The sequence below is a fragment of the Passer domesticus genome, chromosome 3, assembly GCF_036417665.1.
Source record: "Passer domesticus isolate bPasDom1 chromosome 3, bPasDom1.hap1, whole genome shotgun sequence".
NCBI classification, from domain to species: domain Eukaryota; kingdom Metazoa; phylum Chordata; class Aves; order Passeriformes; family Passeridae; genus Passer; species Passer domesticus.
Window position 1 is genome coordinate 34203187 of NC_087476.1, and position 15780 is coordinate 34218966.

Consider the following 15780-nt stretch of genomic DNA (forward strand, 5'->3'; position numbering starts at 1 on the left):
GTGCAGATATGGTATTTGGGTTTTGGCAGTGCTGGGCTGAGTGTTCAATCTTAAATGTCTTTTCCAAGCTAAACAATTCTAAGATAGATTACACAAACTGGGGATGCATTGTCAGGAAAGGATCTGAACAGATTCCCTACAGAAGAAATTAGATTTCTTGTTTTGAAAGGGAAAATAATTTAAGCAGAAAGAAACAAAGAACAAATTATACCCTGAAATGAATGGTGAGAAAGAATACATTGCTTGATCTCAGGGTAGATTTGTGGTGTTGATTTTAGATAATTGTGAAAAACAACATTAAAAACCCACACCAACAAAACAAACAAAAAGGCCCCCAAACAAACAAACAAACAAAAAAAACTACCAAATACAACCCCAGAATTAAAGAAAATAATCATTTTCATCACTGAATGGCTAATAATATTCTTTAGATTCTCATCTGAAATACCCTGATTATGAAAAGAAGAATACCAGCTGGGGTAGATGCAGAGAAGGCTACTGAGATGTCTGAAAAGTGAAGAGTTAATCCAAAGGGTGAAGGCCATAGAAATTATTGTACCTGTTTTCAGCAGGTTGACTAGCAAGATAAGGACTGCTGTCTGACAGTGCCAGAAGGTAAACAGGGCAGTCACAGAAGTAATCCCAGCTCATCAAAACTAGCTGTGAAGGAAGCATTGTAAGGAATCAGACAAAATTTTTTACCTAAAGGTTTATACTCTATAAAAATAATAGTAGCAGAAAACCAATTTTGTTTCAGTCTTGAGCCATTAATCAGCCAGGTGCAATTGTGTTTATTGTGATAGCAGAAAACAGACCTTGAAAATTCAGAAGTTCTCCTCTAGTTATCTTAATATTTGTTGAACTACATTTGCAAAACTGAAAAGAACATTAGCAGGATACAGAGAAAATAAAGGAATCACACTAATGCAGTTGATGTGACTTAGGCAAGTGTTTAAATACAGCCAGTTGGACCCATACTGGAAGCCAGGGTTGCTCTCAGACTTGTGTGATCCTGGAATAGCTCCTTGTTGTTCGTGGATGCCTGCTGGTTCTGCAGAGCAGGGTAACTCTGAGATGTGTCTCTGCTGGTGGTCACATGCAGACACCATTCTTCCACCTTCAGCCCCTTCCACCACCATAACCTTAGGCTGCTTCCCAGCAGGAGCAAGCCATCCTCCAGCAACCACAGGGTGCTTGACTCCTTTAAACTGCAGATTAATTCAGGGATTTGTTAATACTGATTTATGGTTGAGAACAAAGTATTCGCAATTAAGTTGGCGAACACACCCATGTTCATTTTATTAGCAAAGATGGTAAGAATGCTGCAAGGCTGCATGATTTTAAGTGCTTGAAAAAATTAGAACCACTAAATTTCAAATGTTGTAAGTAAAAACCAGTATTTTACCCACACACCATCTTTTAACTCTTTCATAATCAATTTTCTTTGGCTAATGCTTAATTAACTATTAATACACATTTCAGAGCTATAATTCTGAAACATAACCAGATATATAGATATCAGGACACATTCAGGGATCTTACTAAATCAGCTGGAGGATTCAGAAAACATATGGGAACTGCTGGTGACAACTTTCCAACAATTATTCAATACGCTCTTTTTGCACTTCTGCCAAGATCCCGATGAGTTCAAACACAAAGCCCAGGTTACATAGTAATCTATAAACCATGCAACTGGTGAATGAAAAACCATAGTGGAGTGAAATCCAGAAAAAAATAACAGTGAAATATATAACAGTGAAATACTTAGCATTAATGGGTCCTGCAGTATGAGTGCAGATTCTGCAGTTAGAGAAGACCTGGAGAAAGATGACAGAAAATAGTCAGTGGAATAGCAAAACTATTAAACCTGGAAGACCTACAAAGCGTGGAACCATATGCCTTTGAAAAGCTTCAGAGAAATTATGTTTCTATTCCTTGCCAGAATAATAAGAGCAACAAGACATTTACCTGTATCAGGAAATCCCTGATATAAATCTTGTTATGCAATTTGACCTTGGAATTTATTTCTCCAGGATGCCAGTGATGCCAGATATCTAGGTAAACTGAAATAGTAAATATATTTTTGGAAAGAGAAAAATATCCGGTGTTGTAGCAATCAATGTTAGTATTACAAAAATATACAAAAGGGTATGAAATAATTTTTCATAGTTTATTCCCATCATCCACATTTCCTAGGGAAAAAAGTAATTCCCATCAATCAGATGAGGTTATTGCATCTTTTAATTTTTGATATTTTCTTTTCTTTATCTGGTTCTACCCATCATCAGAAAAGGCAAAGAAAGCTATTCTCTTATACTGACAATTTCAACAGTAAAACTTCCATGGAGAGTAAGAGGAGGCAACACAGAAATATGTTAACAGAAGAGAAGATGAATAGTATTTTTAAAGCCTATTAATTCTTCTTGCTCCACTGAAGACAAGAAAATCCTTACTATGCACTCTGCTGAGAAATAGTCCCAAGCTTTTGCTGTGTTCCAACATTACAGAATAATGAGGATATGATACACACAGCTATGAGCATTTCCCTATTAACCTTGCAGGTTTACCAAGACAGTTAATACATCAGACTCGATGGCAGTACTTGGTGATAGTAGGTCAGGCTTTTTGCCAGCATTTACCCACTAAATGCATTTTAAAAGAGTAAGAAAAGTAAGAGAAATGGCTGTCAGGTTAAAATGGATATAAATTAGAGGGAAAAGTGTCTTTAAATAAAAAATCACTGGAAGAACAGTCGTCAAAGATTTTCCAGAAGACATGTATTTTAATCTATTCACTCCTTCTCTCCAATCTCAAAAAGTTATGAAGTAAGCTTGCTTGGGGCAGGATGGGTATGATGACTGGCCGTAGATGTGGAGTGTCCCGAGATGCCATTTGAGCTAGTGGATATTACACAGGACCCATAGAAGGAAAGTAGACACCCATCTGCAAGGGCAGTCAGAGGTCAGGCAGGCTCCTTGAGGGCATCTCGCATGGCACCAGATGTGTTTGCGTGACTTAATCTGGATCCCAGGACATACAGAGTCACTGGTTTCATAGAAAAACATTAATTTATGGTGTCTGAAAGTGTAGCTGAAAGTATGATCCAAAACTATGGCACAGCATAATTAAAACTCATCTGTTACCAAAAAACGGGTAGAGAAGTATGAACACCAGTCTTGTACACTTTGCTAATGCCATACTGAGATGAGACTTTAAAACTTTAGCCTTGGTTCTGCATTAATATCTTATGCTGTTTATCAGCATAAGGATACTTCCAGTTCTTTGAAGCCTTACAGAGGAGGAGAGGAAAACAAGAATTATGGTCATGTTATTAACCTTCAGAAACCTCTATAAAAGAAATTTGTATGTATTTCCTGACAAAGAATACATAATTCTAAAAATACAGGTTAAAGCTAAATAACACTCTCATGGAGATGTTTGTTAAAATGCAATCAGTCAAACCTGTTATGTCCAAAGGAGATTTTTTTTAATACCTATGCCTTTTGATAGCCATCTTAATACTTACTGAATTGATGCCCAAAATTGTTGGTCCAGGAAGGCACAAGCATCATGGATTGCAACGATATGCATCTTAAAATTCAGTACCTTTCATCTAGGAAAATATGTATCTGGGAAAGACATTATATGACCTTCCATTGACATGATTTTGCATATTCTTTTTCTCTAATAACAAGAACTGAAATCACAATCTATAGAAAACAAAGTGTTACTAAAATCTAGTTTAGGGCCAAACAATTTAATGTACAACACCTATCTCTGTATCATGTTGTCTTTGTGGCTTAGTAATCATATTCTTATCTCCCTGTTATAAAAGATATTTTCTTCTTGCTGCTATGATAGAAACCAGTACAAACAAGGAATGGAACATCCAGGGAAATAATAAACCAACTGTACAAAGCACTAGAGCATCATGAGGCAAAAGCAAGAGAGAGGAAAAAAAAAGTGGAAATATGTATTCACTGCTGTTTTGTAAGTGTGTGTGGTTAATTGTGACAGAGGAAAGCAAATTTTTTGACAGGATTGAAGAATATTTTGAAAAGGAAAATATTGCACAAGATAAAGAATTCCAATAGTGCAGATCAGGAGGGTCTTCAGCATGAAGCTTTTTCTTGTAAAGTGAGATTTCATTTTAGTTGTTTATAAGAAGTCCCATCAGTTCCATGATGCTACCAGTGTGCAGGAAATTAGTGTATAAAGACAGATAGCTAAATCTATAATCAAATACAGTGTGTGTCTGTGTGTGTGTATGTGTGTGTGTGTGTGTGTGTGTGTGTGTGTGTGTGCTCACACTGAAGGAATCATGAGGACTCCTGATGATAAAATTGAATAAAAGCCCATATAAAATACTGGTAACAGATGTCATCCCCTGTGAGCGTCCAGATATTTTACCCTTTTCCTCACTTGACATTATAATTTTCTACAGCAGAACATAAAGCTCTCCAAATTCTAAACATATGCACCAAGAAGCAGAAGCAGCCAAGAACCAAGTCCCTATCAATAAGTAAACTTTGAGCAGAAAAGCACACTTCTGCCTGTTTTCAACCTTTCAACATGCTTATCTGGAAATGGACTTTCCCCCCTCCCTGTTTGCTAGTCTCCCCCTTCCTCCCCACCCAGGAGCTGGAAGAGTCCCTCTGATACCTGGGTACTTCTTTTTCTCGTTCAGAGCTACAAAGCTGATCTCCCATCCTACAAGAATTCAGCTGCACAGCAAGGAAACCAAGAAGGCCCACTTAACCCAAGTGCACAGGGAGCATAACAAAGCACCCTGTGGCTCCTGTGGGTCTCTGCTGTCCCTCCTCTCAGGCAAGGGTAAGTTTGTTTGCCTTGACTAGCTCACCAGCCAGCATATAGCTACACTGCTGTCCTGAGGGCATTAGCCAAGAGGACGATGGCACTGTACAAAGCAACATAAAGAACTTCCCTCTCTGACTCCTGTTATTTCCAATGGAAAAGGTCAAAATATAATTTTTTTTCTTAATTTCCCCTATGAAATTTTGCCCACGTGTGAGAAGACAGGAGCAGCAGGTTAGGGCTCTCCTGTCTTCTCACACTCTTCTGAGCACTGACCTTCCACCTGTCTAACAGAGCAAAGCTGCTGAAGTTCTAAGCTTGCTGAAAAGTTGCAGCTTACCTCTAAGGCTTCTGACATTACGTTCACAACACCATACTTAATGGCACACCCTTGAACGAACGGAACGTCCTAAGCATAAATTAATCCACTTGAGGATTTCAGAAACATCGGGATAAACTCTGAGCTCAGGTTTGCTGCTCTAATCAAGGTAGTCAGACTTACCAATCATGATGTCATTATCAAAAAGCTAGATAGGCCAACAGCCAATTTACTAGTACCTCATGCTAGAAGAATAAATCTCACTTGGATACCATGAAGCCGTATAGCATTTTCCTTGCCAAAGCAGCTTATGTTCACAAAACTTAAATGCTAATTACTTAAATATTAATACCTGAAAATATGTTTAGGACTTGAGAATTGCTAAGTATGCATCAAATCTCCAACAAGAAATCTCCCAACCTCCTGCAAGAAATCTTCCCTTGCCAAATACAGGCGGATGCTTGGAATTAAAGACTCAAGGTTTCCAGTCCCATCTTCACAATGGCCTCTGTGCCTCATCTTGAGCAAACCCCATGTCCACTCATTTGTATCTTTTGCTTGCAGTAGGTAAATTCTGTCCCAAGATTCACAGTCTTGAGGGGAATCATTTATTTGCCTCTGGCAGTGTTTTGTATGCTGGCATAAAAATCAAAAAAGAGATTTAAATAAGGCTGCTGTGATTTAGGAATAGTATTCCTCATTTTAGTGTTCGCACTGAAGCACTCCAAGCCACGCACCCCTCGCTCACTCACTCCCCCATTTCAGTCCCCCTGCGGCAGGATGGAGAAGAGAATTGGAGGCACAAAGGGTAAAGATCACAGATTGAGATAAGAACAATTTACTGGAAAGAGCAATGGAATACGACAAACAAACAGTAACAGCAGTAATATCAGTAACAGAGGGAGCTGGCACTACCCGACCTCTCTCTTCATGCCACACTTACTCAACCAGAAGGGACCCCATCCCCAGAAAATGACATGAGCTGGCACAGAATAACCTCCAGGTCCTGGCCATGTCTCCTCCTGGCTACTGCAAAAACTAACCTTGTCCTGATACAAACAGATATGACAGACCTGATACAAACAGACCTGATAGGAACAGATATGAACCTCTAACATATGCACCCAGGACAAAGAGGATGACAAAACCAGCCCTCCTCACCTCAACACATCTGGGTAATAAAAGAGTTGACTCCTGCTCCCAGTCAGCAAAATTATGTAACATAGCTGTCCTTTAGTCAATGCAGTTTTAGATTACCCCCTCTGGTTGGCAATATTATTGCATTTATCTTTCCACTTATCAACCAAATATCTAATCTTCAAACAGCATATCCTTTCTAGTTGAGTAACAGAATAAACAGCATAATTATTTGAAGGCAATTAAGCAAACATTGCACAACATCACCACCTGAGGCTGTCAGTCTACCAGATTCCTCATACTGTCCCAGCTAACCTAACTGACACTTGAAATAATTAGGAAATACAATGAAAGTGACTCCTGAGCTGTGGACAGGAACAAGTAAGAAGCAGCACTAGATGGGTGCATGAGATGGACAGTGACTGTGAACATTGTGGGTCCATGTCAGTGATAGATGGAAGAGGCTAGGAGAGGATGTCACACAGGCAGGGAGCACATCATTGCTGCCAAGTCTTCTTGTGATTTTGGCAAGGGCAACCTTTGGGTTAGGTTTTCTGGTTTAAAAAATTGCCCAGTGAGCAATATCCATTTGACCTTCCTATGTTCCATCCTTATACAGGCAAAAAATTTTTGAGCCTTGAGCAAAAAAAGAATCAAATTATATGTTATTGTATCTTTTGAAGCAAAATGTTTAGGAAGATTGTTGAGGAAACTAATTCTTGGTTTTATGTCAGTCAGAGCTAGGCTGTCATAAAGCACTGAGAAAAAACTGAAGTACAAGAAGGGAGAGATTACAGAACAAGCAGAATGAAAGACAAAGAACACTTTTGTATACGAAAAGACAGTAGAAAATGGTGTTTTATTTATCAAAGAGATAGGCAGATGTTCTCTTAACAGGAACAGAGGTGATATAGAATAAGATGGAAATACTCATCCCAAAGGAGTGCCATACACACCTGAGAGTCAAGCATTAACTAGGGCTGAATTTCAACATGGGGAGACAAACAAAAAAAGGCTGACTGTACTATATATAAAGGAACAGAATTTACATAAATGAATGCACAAAAATGAATTTACATAAATGAATGCACAGAAACCTGATTCCTTAATCAATTACATATATCAAGCACGTCTAAAATAGTTTGATTTGTTTCCCATTCTTTGCCTACCCATACATTCTGGTTTTCAATTTTGCTGAGTATTACTCTGAATGCAATAGAGTAAAGGGTTTTCCATTTATTTCTATTGAATGTCTTGTGATCGGAACAGACTTTCTCTATATCAGCCAGCTTAAATATTCTTCTTTGTTACATTTGTCCTTGCCAACAGAACAGGTCAAAATGGAATGATTTTTCATCTCTTCCTTTCCCCATATTGTAATTCTGAAAATATTCAGGCAGTCGCAATTCCTAATTACTTCCTTTTATCTCCTTAGATTACTCATCTGGTACTCTTGCAATCCATTTCCTTCAAATGCCATAAGTAATTAGGTGTCCCTATGGAGTTATTTACCTGTGATTTGTGTCATTTTTTACCAAACCATATCCATTACAACTGCATTGCCCTCTCCAGGTTTTCTGCAAATTTTCTTGCTAAGGAAATGCCTAGAAGCAGCATTCCAGGAACAATAGAGCGTGAGCTGGCATAGTAACACCTCACTTTTCTAGGTCCCACTCAGCTCCCCAAGCTCACATCAAAAAGGCACACGCAGTGTATCTCCCAGGGGTTCCTCTCTGCACTTCTCCTGCATTGCATCTTCTCAGCCAATGCCCTTCAACTCTGATGCAAGGGAAACTTAGACCATAAATAGGTCTAAATTGGGATAAATTGATCTACTTGGGATAATTTAACACAATTGTAGACAAAAGCCTTTTCAGCAGGCTTGGTGTCAAAGCAGTGATAGTTTTACATTTGCTGTTATGCTGCAGATCTCACAGCTTGTGGTTTCTCCTCCAGAAATTTGGACCTGCTTGGGTGCCAAGTTCCAGTCTCTGAGATGGATGGATGTTGCTCTTCCTCCCCAGCTGGGGTCAGCTCCCTGTGGCAGGATTTACCCCCACACTCCCAGGTGTACATGGGGTGTGACAGCACAGCTGTCTCCCCGGTACGTCCAAGGAATGAGCTTATCATCCTCAGTCATCCCTGTGGGCTGCCACCACCAGCAGCTCCCCAGCCACAGCTCATTCCATGCTGCCTTTTCTGGAAGGCACTCCCTGCCTTCTGCCAGTCTGGGAATGTCTTTTGATTCACATCTTTCAATCAATCTGGGTAAGCGTGGCTGGCGTAAGGTTGCTACTGCTCACAAACCCAAGACTTTTAACGTGTACCAAATGTTCCTGCAATATGGCTGGCCCACTCCACATTAGCATAAAAAATACACACTGAAAACACTTCCAACTGCTTTTAACATCAAAAGGAAGTTTTCGACTGATTTTTATAAGGTCTGAACTGGGGTCTTGTGACCTTGCTACAGTGAAGTATTTACACATATGCCAGACCCTAAGTATGTGAAGAAGCCCCGTGAATTCAATATGCTTCTCAGATGCTTAAACACTTCAGTCAAGGCCTCAATGTTTATTTTAAGCTGCTGTAACAGTGCCACTGTTATATAAAATAAAATCCATATGAGAATTCCTTTGTTCCTATGAAAGAAGGAATAGACCTTTACATTAGTATAGATACATACTTATAATGTGCCTGTTAATATACATATGTACACCTATTTACATACATATATTAGCATCTTTTCTGCTCTTCATATTCCTAAAAGTAAAGGGTTTATCTCATTCATAAAATTAATTGCAAAATGCAGCATTTGAGTCCAGATTTTTACAGTGGAAAAAAAAAATCATTTCAAATGCCCTTGTCCCAGTGCTGATGGATGCTTTCCAACCCAGGAAACTGTCACATAATAGACAAATCAAAAGCCTTAACCTGAGAAGTAGAAATATTTGCCTTGGAAACATATATACAAAAACTCACAACAACAAAAGGAAGAGAGTTGGGCAACATGGTGAAAGATTTACCTCAGAGACCATCAAAAGGAAGAATAATTTCCTTTCCTGCTTTAGGGCAATGTTTATTTAGATTAAATGTAAAAGGTGCAGTGGAAATAAACATCCTCATTATTGTCTATAGAACCTTCAAATAGACCTTCAGCTTATAATGGCATTCAGGAGCCATTCTAGGTCTTCTCTCTTCATTCTTTTGCCTCCTTTTTCTCCTTCCATTTTTTTTTTTTTTTGTATTTTGCTTTGATTTGGTTTTTAAATATATAATATGCAGGGTTCAGTCTAAAAATTCCCTGAAATTGAGTGAATTCATGCATATACATGCTGAGCAGCTGCAATCACATGTGACTCAGACAGGGGCAATGCAGCGTTTCAACTGCAAAGTCTCCAAAAATTAAATGAGAAAAATGAGACTTTACCTTGGGGTAAAGGCTGGCAGACTAACACCGGAAGGGACAGAAACAGTGTGTCCTCAGTTCTTCTGTCTCTGATGGAAAAGACTAAATTATTGCATTGCTTCACAGAAGAACAGATTCCTCCAGCTTCACTGTAAGTCGCTTAGAGCAGTATAGAAACAGATGGTTAGGTAAATACAATTTTATCTTTACTAGCAAGCTGTTTCTGCTCTATTATAATTTTATTCTTTACAATTCATAAATAAAATTAAATCAATAACATCTGTGAACATCACTGTCCTTCCGCTCCTCTGAAATACCCCATAATCTTCCATAGCTTTCTTTATTGCTATTGAGCCTCACGTCAGGCTCTCTTGAAACTCCTAGCCCAACAGGAAATAATGTCTGGATTATAAACACTTGAGGGTTTTTATAGTGGCAGGCAGGCAGGGAGAGGACATAACACTGAAATTCAGGAGTATTAGGAGGATTATGATAACTGTTGGACTTTGAGGAGTTTCTTTGGAGTATTATTTCTCCTTCAAGTGCAAAACACCTGGGAAGACAGCCAGCCAGCAGAGACAGGCTCTGGAAAGTTCAAATCATCAGAGAAGAGCAGCAATCTACCCTGCCACATCCTCTGTTAAAAACTCCCCAGGGATTTACTTCCCGTGCAAGTGGTCTGTGGATAATGCAAAGTGAAGAGCAGCTGGTGTCAGGACCTGAGAGGTTCATCAGTGGCAAAGCCAGTTCAGTACCCTCTGTCACTGGAGAGGTAATCACCACAGCAGTCCAAGACCTAGCCCAGTGTTCCATCTGTGCTGTGCCATGTGTCATCTGGAACTAAGGAAGCACGAAAGCATTTCCAGAAGGTGAAATGTTGGCAGAGGCAAAGGCTGATAGGGAGATTCTGCTGTGGTTTGTGAGGTCTTGTAGTGTGGCTTAACAGGCACATTATGTTACAGCATTGCACTCATGGCTCTGCTGGGACTGTGACTTCTTAAGAGACAATTGCAATTTTTTCTCTCTTCTCCATCTAAAATCTCTGAAATGAGAGGGATGTGGTTAGTGTTCTGAATGTCCTGGCTCCAGCAAGAGGACATCTTTGATGGTGATGAGGTTTGGGGATAAAAGTGGAAGATGGATTAGGACAAAGGAAGCTAACTTTGTTGCAATTTCACTCATATCAGTGGTTGGGATCAGTGTCCATGGTGGAACGTGACATCAGCCACGTGTTTAGGTGCTGTCTAGGAGAGAGGTGGTTGGACCTGTCAGAAAACAAATTAATAGCAAACTGATGATCTAGGATCTAGTTCTTGAGCTCATTCCTTGGCTCTTCCTGGACATACAATATTCCCTCTCTCCACTGAAGGAAAAAGCTTACTGCTTTTCCTTACTGCTATTTGTTTTCATGCTTTTAAATACCAGGTATTTATTTACAGATCAAAAATCATTTGTGGAGTAGATGTGGTAATGAAATGGATCTACAGTCTGCTTTCTGGATGATATAAAAATGTATAATGCTAATGGTCATATTTCTTCCCAAAGTTTGCTTATTGCTCCATGAGAGATCACATGGAGCCTTTTACATCCATTTACACACATAATCTCTTTTCCCTGGGTAAGTAGCTTCTGACTTTTCACAGGAGAATCAACAGCCATAAATCAAACCCTTCCTACACAGTTACATACATCCATCTCTGAATCTGAGCATGGAACTAAACACACAAAAAAGTCATAGGCAAGTCAATTTGCATGCAATCCTGATAGATAGTTGAATCTGTTCAAGCTTCCCAGACCTATGTTTGAACATCCTGTAGCTGTGGTAAATCAGACACAAGCATGCACACAAAGGTCAGAGAGTTTGCATTACAGAGAGTTTGCATTAAGGGATTGTGCTCTCCACTGTAATTTCTGAGCAAGACAAAATGGCTGAAGAATAAACACAGACAGTGACCACCAGGGCAAAGGCAAGCCCAGCACTGACAGCAATTTAGAATAAGCTCTGCTTCTTTGTCCTCAGTCCACTTGAAGCACAGATGTGTTAAGTTCTATTATGCGAGACTGATGAAGTAGCTCCCCAGGCTTCAGTCCTCATTTCCCAGCTGAAAATCAGTATTTGTGAAGCCTGCACAAGTCAGGCTTTGTGAATATTAACATACAAAAGATGGGTGTATTCCAGACATTTTTCTTCTCTTGAATGACTTCAGGATCCAGTGCTCTGTGTGTAACACTGCAGCCATATCTATTTTCAGCAGCCTTTTCCAAACTCACAAGTTACTACTCTTTGTCCTTTCAAAAGTGCTTGTGCTTTATGTATTAGCCCCCTCCTATATTGTAAGGAAGGTTGAACACTTAATTACACTGATCTAAATTGGCTAAAGAAGTTCACAAATGCTCTTATTTATATTCATCTGTGTAGTTTCTGTTTGTCTAATGATTTTGAGCATATGCTTCAGAGATGCTCTGGGACCAAACTCTCCAGATCCATGAAACATGATCCAGAAAAATCTAGTCTATTTTCAGCAAGATTAAATCAGTTTTGGTAGAGATTTCTAGTGGATAGAAAATGAAAGAAGGTAAAACAAATTATTGTCTGTGCTAAAATTATTGATTTTACTTGATAATTATCAGGAACAAATGCTGTATTTAGTTATCTATATTCTGTATTGTGTTAATCCTTGTTTTTCTAGCCCTTTGTTTTTTTCACCAAACACATAGACATTCTTTCTGAAACAAGAAAAGACATCATATCTCTAAAATCTTAGTTTTGTTGGAAAGTTCAGAAAATAGATAAATAACCTGAAGCCATGGGCTTATTTCTTCTAAACAAAAGGTTATCACAGAATGCCAAGACTATTTTTTATGCCCCTCTTCTTTCTTACTTGCATACTACCTCCCACACCCAGCTCCTGGCAAGTCAACAAGCTCTGAGCAGTCAGTCCCCACTTTCGTGACTCAGACTCAGAGCATTAAAGCCTTAAGCTTGGCAGGTGTCCAGGATGAAGAAATATTAACAAATCTCCCACAAAGAGCACTCTAATCATAGCAAGCACTGAAGCCTTGAACATAATATTTCCTCCATGTATAAGATTTCCAATTTGCTTAATGGTCTCTCAAACTTTGCATTATGATATTGCAAATGTTCTTTTAAAAACTCTAAGTCCTCCCCAAACACATAACCAGCATGTAGATTACATTATAAAAAAATATCATTTACTCTTCACTTTTGGCTTCTGCTGAGAAATCTTCTTCCAAGCCATCATTTATTGGAAAATAAAAAAGAAATACCATGTTCAAGTTATCATTCAAAGATGCCTCAATTTGTAATTCCCATTGCAACAACAGAGGCACATACTTCCATGAAACATTGTTGTTTATCTCTTTTTGGATGACCTCATTGAAGGTTAGTTGGAAGAAGATGGAAATGCAGACTGATTTATTGGTAGCTGGAGTGCAAATTTCACACAAAAGTTCAAATGGCAGATTTTATAACTACAGCTAAAGGGTCTCAGTTTTGTGAGTTGTGAGTAATTTCCACAATTCTTTCTGTTGTCTGCCCCTCATAACACACTCAGCTCTCCTGCTTTCTTTTGGGATATGAGCTGACAATTTTTCCGTATAGCTACATTCAGAGCAAGGATTTTTACAAAAAAATGCAACTGCACCCAATTTTCTTCATACCTACGGGGTGTGAACAACATTCAGCTAAATCCAATTTTACTGCATTATCTATATTTAGGCTGTGGTTAGAACTGTAGCAAATACTATGAGTATTGTTTATCTAAGGCCTTTAAATTTATTTCTATGAATAATTACAATTTAGTTACCAGGGAAACGCATATTATAGCAATCATTCTCCGTATTCATTGGCAGAGTTATGTCTACCACTTTACAGACAAAATGTATCTGAGTGTAGAACTGCATTAAACAGTAATTTCAGAGGACTTTTCAACAGATATTTTTCCTAAAAAAATATTTTTCTAAAACTTTTTTCTTAAAAAAACTGAAACTCATAAATTGTTCTCTGATTTGGGGCATTTTTTTGTTCTTTGAGCATTTTTCTTTAGTAGAAATCTACTCTGTTCTGTGAATAAGAATTTTGTGACATGAGTGTGGTTAGTCTTCCAGAAAAGACAGAATATTGAAGGCAGAAGTGTCAGAAGAAATACAAAGGTACAAGAAGAAAGCAAAGCATTGCAATATTTTATGCAGTGTATAAATTCAAGTCACTACAAAAGAGTACAGTTCTCCTTCTCATAAGGACACATGCTAGTGGAAAAGCACACATCAACCCTACCCAGCTGGGCTTATTTTAAGCAAGCAAGGACTATGGCAGCTCTGGAAGAGCATGAGAGAATTCAAGCCCTTTCAGTAAGGAGGACTTCTGCACATTCAAACCATGTGAAGTGGGGAACACCTGCTATTTCAGCTAGTGTTAATGGAGAGAGAAACACCTATGCTTCAGTTACTTATGTGCTATAAAATGTCCCAGTTGTGTTCTTTAAAGCTGCTTAATTACATGAAAAGACAGTCCTTCCCACACTCCCTAGCTCAGGCAAACACATCCACTTCTCAGCAATTCCATGCTGTGCCTGACGTTCTGCAGTCCCAGGCTAAATGTGAGCTACTGCAATTCACATTCGAGCTGGCTAAGCTTGACTCTTTAACTGAAGTCAACACAGCTCTGTATCTTATATTGCTCTTCACATTTCCACAAATTGCTGGTGCTAAATATCTGTTTTTTCTTGTGCCATTTTTTTTTACATCAGTGAACAAAAATGCCTTTTTTAATTTTTACCATTTTAAGCATGGAAAAATAGTGTCTAGAACACTTCATGCAGACATCTCCCTGAAATCTGACACAGTCATTAAAAAAGGATACAATGCACAATTCAGTAAATGTGGGAATAAAAAGTTTTGGTGAGTCTTGAGTCATCAGTAACAAAATTCATGAATGAGAAGTTTAAAACCCACAATTTCCAAGTTCAAAACTGATGAGCAAATACTTCCCTTAAATGGTTCTGACTGGTTGCCAGTGGCCAGTTCCCCACATCCTAGACAACAGACATAACTTCAAAATATAAATAACCCTCTTGGTAAAATTGGCATACACACTTCTAGTTGGGTAATAACATTTGGCCATGACCACTGATAAATAGATTTGTTCCTTTCATGTAAAAATGAGGAGTGTTTTAATATGAAAACAAAATTGTTGGTTTGAAAATCCTATATCCAGATTACATCCAAACATATTTAGATAAACACATGTTCTTAGGAAGCAGAGCATGGAACTGGAGAATATGAAAGAACAATTAAAGAGCTACGGAAAATTAAGCCCCTGGGTTATACTAATAAAAGAATGATAGTGATCATCTCCCCATCTAGTCTTAATAGCTGTCTTTCATAAATTGTCCATTAAAATTAAATTAAAGTTTGAGCATTGCCATTTCAATGAAATTCTTTGCAGCTGCGTTTCTCTCAGCCCAGTGTTAATATTAAGCATTTAGTGAATTTCTTTTAGAAGTTAATTCAATAGTGCTTGCCATTATATAGCTGCAACCTCATTTTCATTTAATCACCAAGATGTTATGATCTTTCAGGATGAGACAGTTTCAAAAACTATAAAGATTGTTTTTTGAAGTTTAATAATACCCACTTGGCCATGAGCATTAATTTCAATGAATAGTCAATATTTTCTACATCATACTTTCTACATTCTTCATCCTGACATTAAGTACCCAACTATTCATTTGCAAGACACCATAATCTTTTTATTAAGCACCTTTTGCTGCTTTATGTCTCCCTTTCAAAGCAACATAATTTATTAGCATCTAAGTATGATCTAGTCATAGCATTTAAAATAAAAGATATTTCAAAATTGGTCAAATCATTCTTGAATTATATTTTCTGGAAATAATTTAATATGACTAGTTCAATAAAGGGTTGAAATATTAGGGGGAAAAAAACCCTCACTGGTTGATTTAAGGTACTTTTTATGTCAACTCTGTCCATAAATGTTGCAAGATTGATTTTTCTCTTAAGCAGTTCCTTCCAACAATGTGGAAATAGGGACCTAGGTTTCTTTTTGTAACCTGACTAT

General features: G+C 38.2%; 1 long non-coding RNA gene across 1 annotated transcript; it reads right to left on the minus strand.

Moving 5' to 3' along the window:
* Positions 1–683: 683 nt before the first annotated feature.
* LOC135296324 (uncharacterized) lies at positions 684–5509 on the minus strand. The gene is made up of 4 exons (XR_010358393.1): positions 5156–5509; positions 3527–3629; positions 1969–2063; positions 684–1817 (listed from the first exon to the last, which is right to left on the minus strand). It is a non-coding gene; the product is annotated as an uncharacterized LOC135296324 (long non-coding RNA).
* Between the last annotated feature and the right edge of the window lie 10271 nt (positions 5510–15780).